This window comes from Phyllobates terribilis, unplaced genomic scaffold (assembly GCF_046119375.1).
Source record: "Phyllobates terribilis strain yellow unplaced genomic scaffold, ASM4611937v1 Scaffold_7__3_contigs__length_470593459, whole genome shotgun sequence".
NCBI lineage: Eukaryota > Metazoa > Chordata > Amphibia > Anura > Dendrobatidae > Phyllobates > Phyllobates terribilis.
The window spans coordinates 386671329-386683838 of record NW_027362767.1 but is presented as its reverse complement, the minus strand read 5'-3'; the positions used below and the strand labels follow the sequence as shown (position 1 = coordinate 386683838).

Below are 12510 nucleotides of genomic sequence, written 5' to 3'. Positions count from 1 at the left end.
AAAAGTGCTTTGAAAGTAAATTGATGGCGGCCCATGCAGTATTAGATATTGTGAGGGGCTGGCCCGGCTACATGTCAAAGCTGCTGTCACCTGTCCACTGCTTAGCTTTCACATGTTCCCCCGTTGACGTGTTGCAGATACGCCGCCAGTTTGGGTGGTGGATTAGAAGTTGTCGGCCCTCCGCCTAGGAGATGCTGATACTGTTTACACTGGTGCCACACATGGTCACTGTTTGGTTCTGGGTGGTTTCTGACCTCTGACTTGATAATAAAGGGACAGGTCACAGTTTGGAAATACTTCTGTGTGAGGACGCCTGCTGTCACCAGCTATGGTTGTCCACACTGGTATCAGAGAAGAGATTGTACTTTGCTCACATATGTCTACAAATATACTTTTCTCCTGACAATGTTAGAAGAACATCTGGTGGACGTGTCCTACACATTAGATGGTCATCTGGTTCTCCTGACAATGGTTGGAAGAACATCTGGTGAACGTGTCCTACACATTAGATGGTCATCTGGTTCTCCTGACAATGGTTGGAAGAACATTTGGTGAACGTGTCCTACACATTAGATGGTCATCCGGTTCCTCTAAAATATCTGCTGGGGATCCGGGAATCTGTAAAATCCTGAGGATCACTCAATGGATCACTAGAGGCTCAGTTCACTCTTATGTCAAAGCTTTCGTAACGGAATCCATCAAGTTCTCCATTACTTTGATCGCATAGTGCTTCATCCTTCACCATTTTTGCTGTCAAAAGTGATGGAAACGCCTACGGAAAACACAACAGAGGCACTAAATTCCTCAAAAGTCTCATGCACATGACAAACCTGAGTGTATAAGTCCCCATGCTCCCTATAACAGTGGTAGCCGCTCAGTGCATCGCCATATGGGGCCACTATGATGCGTTGCATACCCTCCTGGAAAATTCATACATCCAAAATCGGTATAATATTAACCTATACGTTTTGATGGGCACAGTATCACAAATATGTCCAACGCAGATGACTGGAAATGCTGTTTTGTCATCGTTCCCTCTGCCAGCTGCCCGCTCCTGCCCATAGGTCTTCTGGGGTCATAATGGCGCATGCATTATTCACGTGTTGTCTCTTTGGTTGTGAAAATAGGGATTTGTTGTCCATCTGGACACTCGGACACAAGGGAAGCGTGATTTCCTAGGGATTACAGTCATTACAGACAATTTGTGCCATGATGAAGACCTGCTCAGATACTGACTGCCTCTATGATTGCGCCTCCTAGTGGCTGAGACTGTGCTTAATTGAAGAAGAGTTTTATTTCTTGAAATTATAAAAATAATGTAATGGAAAACTATAAAATAGTTGACAGAGTGCCCTATTACCAGTGCCAACTGGAGACTATCCCCATAAACAATGCAGTATATCCTAATTTACAGTGCAAGTCAGATGATGACTCATTCACAGTGTCAATAAGAGACCGCCCCAATAATCATGTCATCAAGAGTACCCCAATAAAGTGTCAGGAAAAGACTGACCCCAATCAGTGGAAGATGCCTTCAGTTTCAGAATAATGCAACACGTTCCCCCATAGGCAGTGTCAACCGTAGACTGCCCCCATACTTAGTGCAAGCCTCAATATGCTCTTATTTAAAGAGCAAGGGAAAGTATTTTGCCACATGCAGTGACAGAGACTGTCCCCATATACAATGACAACCAAAGACCGACCCCCTATTAGCAGTGCCAAACATATTCCTTCCCAGTGTAAGAAAGAGACTGCACATTAACAAGGTCAACCATAGCAATACTCTCCTTTACCTAGCAAGCCAAAGTGTTTCCCCATATACGGTGCCAATCAGAGACTGCCCCATAAGCAATGCAAGCAAAAGTATTTCCTCCCTCAAATTGCAAGGTAAACTGCTCCCCTCTGTTAGAGAGCTAGGTGAGGTGTTCAACCAGAGACTGTACCTATAAACTGACAAATAAGACTCCCTCATAATCAGTATCAGGCATATTTACCCTATAAACAGTGTCAAGAAGAGACTGCTCTATAAACAGTGCAAGTCAAAGTACCCCCTCATTTATCAAAAATTCAAAGTGTTCCTAAATATATATACATTGTTAGGCCACGTCCCCACTATCAGTATTTGGTCAGTATTCGGTCAGTATTTTTTCTCAGGAGTGGGAGCCAAAACCAGGAGTGGGTGATAAATGCAGAATTGGTGACTTGTTTCTATTATACCTTTTCTCTGATTGTTCCTCATCTGGTTTTGGCTCCGACTCCTGAGAAAAAATACTGACCAAATACTGATAGTGGGGTCGTGGCCTCAGGCAGATATTGCCGCCTCGCCAACATATCATGTCCTTCATAAAGCAATTCAAATTACGCCTCCGTATACAGTGTCTGCCAAAGTCCTGTACGCCCTTTGCTTCATGTACAGAGAGATGCTAAACCCATCTATAAAGCAGGGATAATTGTTCTATTGCTGGTGCTAATGCCGCCATGATGTGCTGGACTGTTCTAGGGTCTCAATCAATATGGCGGCTTTCACTGTGATGAATAGATGTAAATATTTACAGAAGGACACGTCATTGTCTTCCATTGATGGCTGTATAGCTGGTATATAGATTATATGCCGGGCTCGGATTGATGCTCTGGAGCCAGGGAACAGCAGCTGCATTCTGCACATCTTCTATCCTGCCAGAGGTCGGGACTCTGGAATCACCCAAACCTAGAAAGCTTTCAGTGCTGTGCCTTCCCGGGGGCTGGATGCTTGATGTACATGCATGGGATTTTTATGGTTTCCTCCGTGTGCGGTGCGGAGCAATCTCTTCTCTTTGTAAATCTTTTTGAAGTTTAATTAATTCTCCTGCCTTCTTATTACGTCTTATTGCTTCCTTTGAGTTTCCAGCGTTTTGTAATAACGGAAAAAAAATGACTTTTTAATTACAGACTGGAATATATTAGTCACATAAAGGAAGCGTTGCATGGGGGTCCCTTATTTCTCTTATAGCATCCCCCTTTCTGTCCACAATAAAGTCCCTTTTAAACTCTTGTATGCGTTTAGGAAAAAAAATGGTTTGCCTCTTTTCCTGCTCTGGTCTATAGGCTGTGTCCAGTATTGCAACCCAGCATTGTGCACTGCAATGAGCTGCAATACCAGACACAGCCTATGGATAAGGGTGGCGCTGTTTTCATTACGATTTCCAGATTAGCAAATATTTTGGATAATTGGACCAGTCCATTTACTAATGTAAACTATGCGCCTGGGGTTAAATGGGTTGTCCACTATTTCGATATCCTCAGGATTGGTCAACAGTATCAGATCATGAGGGTCCTATTCACTTCAATAGGATCTGATCTGCAGTACCCGCAAGTGGCCACAATTTAAGGAGCTGTGCTGTTCCGGTTCTGTGTATTGTGCACATGCTGCCTCTATAGGAGCTGATCACAGCTAATTATCGGGGGTGATGATTGTCGGACCCCCACAGAATGAGAATAGGTCATCAGTATTGGAGTAGTGGACGACTTATTTAATGTACCCATACATATTAGATAACTAATCTAATATATATATATAAGAGTGTCTGGCTCTTCCCCTGATGACAGATGAAGGGAGAAGAAATGGTCAGGCATGTTGGATTTCAGCATGCCTAATCCTTTTATTTTTAACAAAGATAAGCCTCTGTCAGGGGTGCCTGGTGGCCAGCCATTCCCCTCTTCCCATTGACAATGCGGGTGTATAGGAGGATCGAGGAAATGGCGGTATTGCTCTTTGCTCATCAGTGTGTATATATATTTTCCACAATTGAATCCATATATATACACTGCTCAAAAAAATAAAGGGAACACTTAAACAACACAATGTAACTCCAAGTAAATCAAACTTCTGTGAAATCAAACTGTCCACTTAGGAAGCAACACTGATTGACAATCAATTTCACATGCTGTTGTGCAAATGGAATAGACAATAGATGGAAATTATTGGCAATTATCAAGACACACTCAATAAAGGAGTGGTTCTGCAGGTGGGGACCACAGACCACATCTCAGTACCAATGCTTTCTGGCTGATGCTTTGGTCACTTTTGAATGTTGGTTGTGCTTTCACACTCGTGGTAGCATGAGATGAACCCTACAACCCACAGAAGTTACTCAGGTAGTGCAGCTCATCCAGGATGGCACATCAATGCGAGCTGTGGCAAGAAGGGTAGCTGTGTCTGTCAACGTAGTGTCCAGAGGCTGGAGGCGCTACCAGGAGACAGGCCAGTACACCAGGAGACGTGGAGGGGGCCGTAGGAGGGCAACAACCCAGCAGCAGGACCGCTACCTCCGCCTTTGTGCAAGGAGGAACAGGAGGAGCACTGCCAGAGCCCTGCAAAATGACCTCCAGCAGGCCACAAATGTGCATGTGTCTGCACAAACGGTTAGAAACCGACTCCATGAGGATGGTATGAGGGCCCGACGTCCACAGATGGGGGTTGTGCTCACAGCCCAACACCGCGCAGGACGCTTGGCATTTGTCACAGAACACCAGGATTGGCAAAGTCGCCACTGGCGCCCTGTGCTCTTCACAGATGAAAGCAGGTTCACACTGAGCACATGTGACAGACGTGACAGAGTCTGGAGGCGCCGTGGAGAGCAATCTGCTGCCTGCAACATCCTTCAGCATGACCGGTTTGGCAGTGGGTCAGTAATGGTGTGGGGTGGCATTTCTTTGGTGGGCCGCACAGCCCTCCATGTGCTCGCCAGAGGTAGCCTGACTGCCATTAGGTACCGAGATGAGATCCTCAGGCCCCTTGTGAGACCATATGCTGGTGCGGTTGGCCCTGGGTTCCTCCTAATGCAGGACAATGCCAGACCTCATGTGGCTGGAGAGTGTCAGCAGTTCCTGCAAGATGAAGGCATTGAAGCTATGGACTGGCCCGCCCGTTCCCCAGACCTGAATCCGATTGAGCACATCTGGGACATCATGTCTCGCTCCATCCACCAACGTCACGTTGCACCACAGACTGTCCAGGAGTTGGCGGATGCTTTAGTCCAGGTCTGGGAGGAGATCCCACAGGAGACCATCCGCAACCTCATCAGGAGCATGCCCAGGCATTGTAGGGAGGTCATACAGGCAGGTGGAGGCCACACACAATACTGAGACTCATTTTGACTTGTTTTAAGGACATTACATCAAAGTTGGATCAGCCTGTAGTGTGTTTTTCCACTTTAATTTTGGGGGTGACTCCAAATCCAGGCCTCCATCGGTTAATAAATTTGATTTCCATTGATGATTTTTGTGTGATTTTGTTGTCAGCACATTCAACTTTGTACAGAACAAAGTATTCAATGAGAATATTTCATTCATTCAGATCTAGGATGTGTTATTTCAGTGTTCCCTTTATTTTTTTGAGCAGTGTATATTTCCTTTAACAATTTATGGATGGTGTACACCGTGACCATCTCTGATCAGATTTCATTGAACCAATCTTTTCATTTGTTGTGCAGGCATCCAGTCCTATTATATATAATAGTAGGAGCTCCAAATAGCTTCCATAGCCTCAGAGTCAATTGTGGAATTCTACCTGCCTGTGGCCATCACTAGTGGGAGCTATTGAGTTTAGTGGGTAAATAGTAGGCTCCTTAGCTCCCTCTAGTGGTGATTTGGAGCACTGTCTTATCTATAAAGGAGCTCTGACCACTATAAAAATATATATGATACCAAACAGTAGAGTATCAGAATTCAGAAATGTGACACAAATTAGTCACAGATAAAGAAGAGATCTATGATAAAATAAAACATATAATTTGTATTTAGATAATGTTAAAAAAGTTATACATGATTAATAAAACCAAATAAAAAACAAGGATACATCAGAAAGACCAATAGCATCCAATTTAAATTAGAAAATAATTTACCCAAATATACATGATAAGTGATGATAGGTATTTATATATATACAGGTGCATATAAAGTGCCAGTGCATACAATTATTACTATATATCTATGAACATCATTTTGACCAAATCCTACATAAATTATCTTCCTATTAGATCAACCACTCAATCTATATACTGTGAACACATCAACCTGAAAACTAGGCTTGTATTGGTCGTAGGGTAAGTGAACACCTTAAGAATCTATAGGTAAAGAGGTTACCTTGATATATATAGACTCTTGCAGAGAGTGGAGCTGTGTGGTTTGGTCTGTGCTCCTGTTAACCCTGACGCACGTTTCATCGCAATGGCTTCTTTCTGGGGGTGCCCCATGTTCATAGATTTATAGCTATAATCTTATGCACTGGCACTTTATATGCACATGTATATCAAAAATACCTATTATCACTTATCACGAATATTTATATTTGGGTAGATTATTTTCTTATTTAAATTCGATGCTAAGTCTAAGTTGCTTCTTCCTGATGTATCCTTGTTTTTTATTTGGTTTTATTAATCATGTATAACTTTTTTTTAATATCATCTAAATAAAAATTGTATGCTTTCTATTATCATAGATCTCTTTTTTATCTGTGACTAATTTGTCTCCGATTTCTGAATTCTGATGCTTTAATGAAGTGCTATGTCGTAACTTTGGGGACATATAAACTATAACAAACAGTAAAGTATGTTGTATCTAAAATCAACATGGTCTTAAAATGTAAACGTGAAGGGGACCTGTCACCTCCCACAAATAAGTAATTTTTTTTTTTACTGCTGTTCTCCTGAATCCAACGTTGTTCCTCCTTTGTTCCTGCGCCTCTCTGTTGCTTAGATATGGCCCCTTCTTTCTTGTATGTAAATCTGGTATTTTTAAAACCAACGTGGTCACCGAGAAGGGCAGCATTTGACCACGCCCACTTGGCTAAGAAGTCTACATTTATTTCCAGTTAAGAGGGGGTCATATATCAAGAATGGAGAGCAGCAGGAACAAAAGAAAATCATCGTCGGATTCAGGAGAACAGCGGCATTTACACTGGGTAAAAAAAATTAAATATTTATGGCAAATGACAGGTCCTCTTTAAAGATGCGAGATAGTTGACAGCAGATTTCATCAAGACTCCAGAACCCCCCAAAAAACTAATGTGAGTCAAGCATAAGATTTCTCTGAATAAGCATCTACTTTGGGAACCAACACCCTTAGATCGTTTGAGACATCCCCTTTATATTGCGCCCTGTGGTGCTTTATGTATTCAGCGACCTTCTGGCTCCACTAATGAACTGATCATCTGGACATTTGCACCTCTCGGGTTTTTGTGCATTTTATGGTACTTTTGGTTGTTTTTTTGTGTGTTTTACATTCATTCTTCTTCTGTAGTCTGCCAAATTGTGCATCCATGCAGGCCCAGGAGCTGTTTACACTGGTATCATGCATCCTGGGTGGCCATTTGGATGGCTACTGAGCGTGGCACAGAGAAGGCAGACTGTCCGTACGTTGCAGTAGACGTGCTGTCAATTTCAAGGTCTACATGTGATGAATCCAAAACTATTGCAAAAATTTGCATTCTTGACCCCAGCAATTGGGGAGACGACCTTTAGTCATTGACAAATCTCACCATTTTATAGGATCTGTAAGCAATATATTGTCAACGGAGGCAGCTCAACTATTCCCCAATAAGATGGTAAAATAGCATTGATGTATGCACACGTAGATTCTTGTATATGTATTTGCAAAAGTAAATGTCAATCGGGTAAGTGCAACTTACAGGTGTGCAGAGACATAATGGACTGTAGTGCAAGGAGACCTATCGGCAACAGAACAGGAAAAAAGTGACAAAAGGGTCAAAATAAATGTAATGAAGGTTATTAGAGGATCCAGGAGCCAAACCAGAGGCCCTCTGCTGAGGAGACCACCCCTTTAATAAAAGGTGAGTAGATTGTGAGCCTCGGTGGTCGCAGGGACTGATGCATGGCATTCTCTGCACAATGCTCTGCAATGTGCAGCTTTATATCAACTAGTTCAAAAACCAAACGTACTTCATTTCCATAACGTTACATAACATATCCGGCTCAGCGGTTAAAGGGCTTGTCCTATTTAATATAGAGATTGCATAATGAAAGTTATGCAACTCCTCTTTCACTTTCTCGCCACGTTTCAGAGTTCTGCTTGCTGTCAGTGAACTGAGAAGCTCATATTTACAAAACCCAAACTTCTCACAGCTGAAGACTTATTGTTACCAGTCTAGATAATCCTCTGTGAGCCGAACGAAAACATCTGCAGCACAATTCTATCTCTTGTTTGTTACAATGTATCAGCGTAGGCTATAAGTTCTATTCAATGAAAGCAAGCAGATATATTACAGATGGTGAAAAAATTGAATTGCAAAGTATTTTAGAAAGCGGCAGATTTTTTTTTTATTATATAAAACTGGGATTTATTTGTAGAAGAATGGAGCCGTTCCTATTCTTTGTTCCATATGGTCACAAACAGGAGAAGCCATAAAAGGAAGGCAAAATTTAAAGGGAACCTGTCACCTTGGACATCATGTCCGGCTGGTATAAAGCAGAAGCTGCTGAGAAGATTGATATGTAATTTTGTTGAGGAAGAGTCAGTTTAATTTATATTTTATTAATTTAAAGCAAGCATACACAGTTGTTTTTTATTAAGAAGGACCGCCCACTGGACTCCTAAGCATAGAAAGAGAGAGGGAAAAAGTACAAGTTATACTAAATATTTAATCATAAAACTATATATCAATCTGCTCAGCTCCTCCTGCTCTATGCCACCATACAGCACTCAGCCCCTTTGGGGGTGTAAGCTCTCGGGGTGCACTTCCAGTGTAAGCTCTCGGGGTGCACTTGCAGTGTAAGCTCTCGGGGTGCACTTGCAGTGTAAGCTCTTGGGTGCACTTGCAGTGTAAGCTCTCGGGGTGCACTTGCAGTGTAAGTGTAGCACCCTGAGGACTTGGCTGCTACAGGGGTATTACACCTCAACCCAGAGGTGTGGTATTCCACTCCCGGGTAAGGATGGAGTGTGGAACTGAGCTCAGTAGGCTGCATACACTACATACATCCCATTTCCGGGGGACAGATCGACGGTACTCCCACCAGTTTATGTGCAGGTACGATAGTGTCTGTCCCTGGCTGGAGTGGGAGGGGGGTGGAACATCCCAGTAGTGTAGGGGCAGATAGGGGGAGCAGTCTGGGTAAGGCTAGGAGCTCATTGGGTGCTGGTCACATGAGCTCACACATAGAGGGAGTATATAAGGTGGGCACCATCTTAGACCAGGGTCAGTCTGTCAGAGTGTAACCTGAGGAGCAGAGCAGAGAAGCTCAGCCAGAAGGGCTGACAGGGAGTCGTGGTTCCGGCTGGGCCCAGCTCCAAGGCCAAGAGAGAGAGAGGAGTCAGAAGGACCCAGAGAGAAGGAGAAGGAACCCCAAGACCCCAGAATACAAGCAACAGGGTGAAGGGTTGGCACCTAGGGTACCGGATCCCAAGCTGGCAGAGAGAAAAGCACACCTTAGCCAGAGACCGGAGGTCGTGGGCAGGATCTGCCACGACCCTCACCAAATCCACCCGGAAGGCAGACCAAGTATAGGGTCAGGGAACCCAGAAGGGGTGTACCCACCAAGAGACCCGAGGGAGCCGGACATAGGTGGATCCCTGGTGAGAACGGCCAGAAGAGAGGGAAGGTCAGACAGGAGCTCAGGACCACGCTCCAGAACTGCCTGGGGGTTAGCCGAGTCCAGGACCTGGTGGACGCAGCACGGCTCGGGTGGTCGCTTCAGGCCAGAGTGACCATAAGAACACCCGTAAGTAAAAACCCCTGAACTGCACAGCCCGACTCTGAGTCTTCTTGCTGAATCATCCTGCACCTTCACTACCACCATCCTCTACACCTGACCCCCTGAGGCTATACCCCTCCCGTTGGGGGTTATACTATCAGAAGCTGCACACACACCACCAGCCTCAGCGGACCCTGCTGCAGCGGCGGCCGTATTGACCGCAAATCAACGGGTGGCGTAGTCGACACTAAAGAACATCCAGCAACATCTGTAGGACTGCCACACACTGAGCTTGACACCCTGGGCACGGACCGGGTCACCGCCACTCGGAGACTACAACCCCCATCTGATCCGGCTCCGGGTATCCCCCAAACAACACTGGCCCAGGGGGCGCGTCAATTTTGGCGTAGTCGGCAGGATCACGTGCCCGCAACAACCGGGTACTGCGTGCCTGAAGAAAAGTTCACCGTTACCTCAAAAAGAAGTCTCCCGCCGGTTCCGGAGGGTCCCCGCCAACGGACCCCATCACAGGTCGTTTCCCGCCGGTTGTCCGCCATTTGCAGCTTTTTCCCGCCATCCATGGAGTTTCCCGCCACTGGGAGACGATTCCCGCCATTTCCAAAGATTTCCCGCCTTGGAAGAGCGGACGCCATTATGGGCGTGCCAGAGGGTGGCAAGAGGTCACCTCCCATCGTGGGCCAGGTCGAAGAATGGCGCCAAAAGCGGAAACCGCGCCCACCAACAGAGACTGTGATGCTGGAAGTGTCCATCAGCGTGAGAGAACTGCCCCTGGAACTGACAATCACTAAGTTGCCCCGGGACCACCCTCAATGTGGGCGGAGACAGAACAAAACAGCGAAGATGGGTGCAGCCTGGAGGAGTCTGGAGAGAGCGCACCCGGAGACAAGAAGTCTGGAGAGGAGTCCAGAGAAAGCGTACCCGGAGATGGAGGGAGAGACAGGCAGCACCGACCCAGTGGTCAGGAGCCTGCTGCAAGCAACAACCCCACTAGGCTTAGTGGAGATCCTGGCACAGCTCCCCCGAGACCGGGAGTGTGCACAGACCGCGCTGGAGGGCCTCGCACGGAGGATGGCCCAGGTGCAGCAAGACACGCTGACGGAGTGGAGCCGTGAGATGGCCCAGCAGACCGGAACCCGTCAGCGGAGCACGCCACCCGAGACGAGGAGACAGACCGCCTCTGAGGATGGTGCAGGAGGAGTGAAGGCCGGAGACGGCGCCGAGAAGGGAGCTGAACGGACTGAGGCAGGTAAAGGGGACGTCTCTACCCCGAGCCAAGAAACCGTGTACCTGTCCCAGCTCCCCGTCGCAGAGCCCGAAATTCCCCCTGCCGTGCCCGTCGCTGCATCGTCACCGTGCCGGACTAGGCCTCAAGTAGAAGCCGCGGCCGCGACCCCTGTGACGTCACACGCCTCGACCCGGAGCGCGACCAAACAGGAAATACCATCGGCCTGGTCGCAAGGCCTAGTACCTCCGGGCGCCGCAATTCCAACAGCGCCCCCTACCTCCGCGGAGCCACCGGCCTGGTCGCAGGGCCGAGTACCCCCGGGCGCCGCCGTCCTTACGGTGCCCTTTACCTTTAGGGTGCCCCAAGCCTGGTCGCAAGGCCTGGTCAACCCGGGCGCCGCTACCATCAACGCGCCCTCAACATCTCGAGTGCCGCACCTGGGCGAAGATCTATTTGCCCAGCACACGTGCCCGGATGGGCAGCCCTTTGTATGGCCCCAGGAGTACTACCAACTGGAACTCCAAAGAGCAAGGCCCCTGTGCGAGCCCCTGATTCCGGCTCCGAAGCCCGTCAGGAGAACCCCGCTCCCGCTAGAAGAAGCACAATTCGAGTGGGACCCCACCGGAGGAGACCTCATGGGGTTCACTCAAGAAACGCGGGCAGCCGCAGCAGAGCGAGTGGAGTGCTGCCGCCAGCAGTTGGCAGCCTTCGAGCAAGAGCGGAAAGAGAGGCGGATCCGTGAGCAGCGGCTGCAGGAACAGAGCGCAGGGCAGAAGAGCCGGACCAGGAGGAACCCCCGTGCAGCTCATGGTCCCCGTACCACCGGGACTGTGATTAAATTCAACCTGCAGCATGGGTGGGGCTTCATAAGAGACCATCATACCCCCGGCGACGTCTTTGTAACCCGCAGAGACGTAGAGAGCCATCTGCCGGAGGGACACAGAGGTCGTGACCTGTACGTAGGGGACGAGGTCACGTTCACCCGGCACAAATGTGCCAAAGGACCCTACGCCCTCCATGTGCATCGCCTGACGGAGGAGGAGCTGCGGTGTGAGGAGGAGCAAGAGGACCCGGACGGGTCTGAAGATAAAGAAGGAGCAGGAGGACGCCGTCGTTAAAGTACGGTAAAGAGACTGTAAATAGTTACCCGTCGGGGTACAGTGAACTGTTGCTGCTTTAAATATGTCCCCGTTGGGACAAGTGTAAACTGTTAACCTGTGTTTCCCTTAATCCCACTGACCGAGGACTGAGAGCGGTCATTCCTTCCTTATACCTGGCCGAGGACTGAGAGCGGCCATACCTTCCCTTGTATATAGTTGCGCTTTCTAAGGCGCCCCCTACCGGTTTTATAGGAAACTGTTGTTTTTACTAAAGAGACTGTCGCACTTTACCCGGTCACAAGTTGCACCGTGGCCGGAGGAACAAGAATGTTTATATGAAGAAGTTTTATGCTGATAATATATGATGTTTTATATGTTTATGTTTTATGAAAAAAAATTGTATGTTTGGATGTTTTTGTTCTCTTACAGCCCGAGGACGTGCTGTGATTTACCAGGGGGGAATGTAGCACCCTGAGGA

General features: G+C 47.2%; 1 protein-coding gene across 4 annotated transcripts in view; it reads left to right on the top strand.

The window, feature by feature from the left end:
• ACTMAP (actin maturation protease) overlaps nt 1-12510 on the top strand; it is a 421926-nt gene that overhangs the window by 53180 nt on the left and 356236 nt on the right. The window lies entirely within an intron of this gene.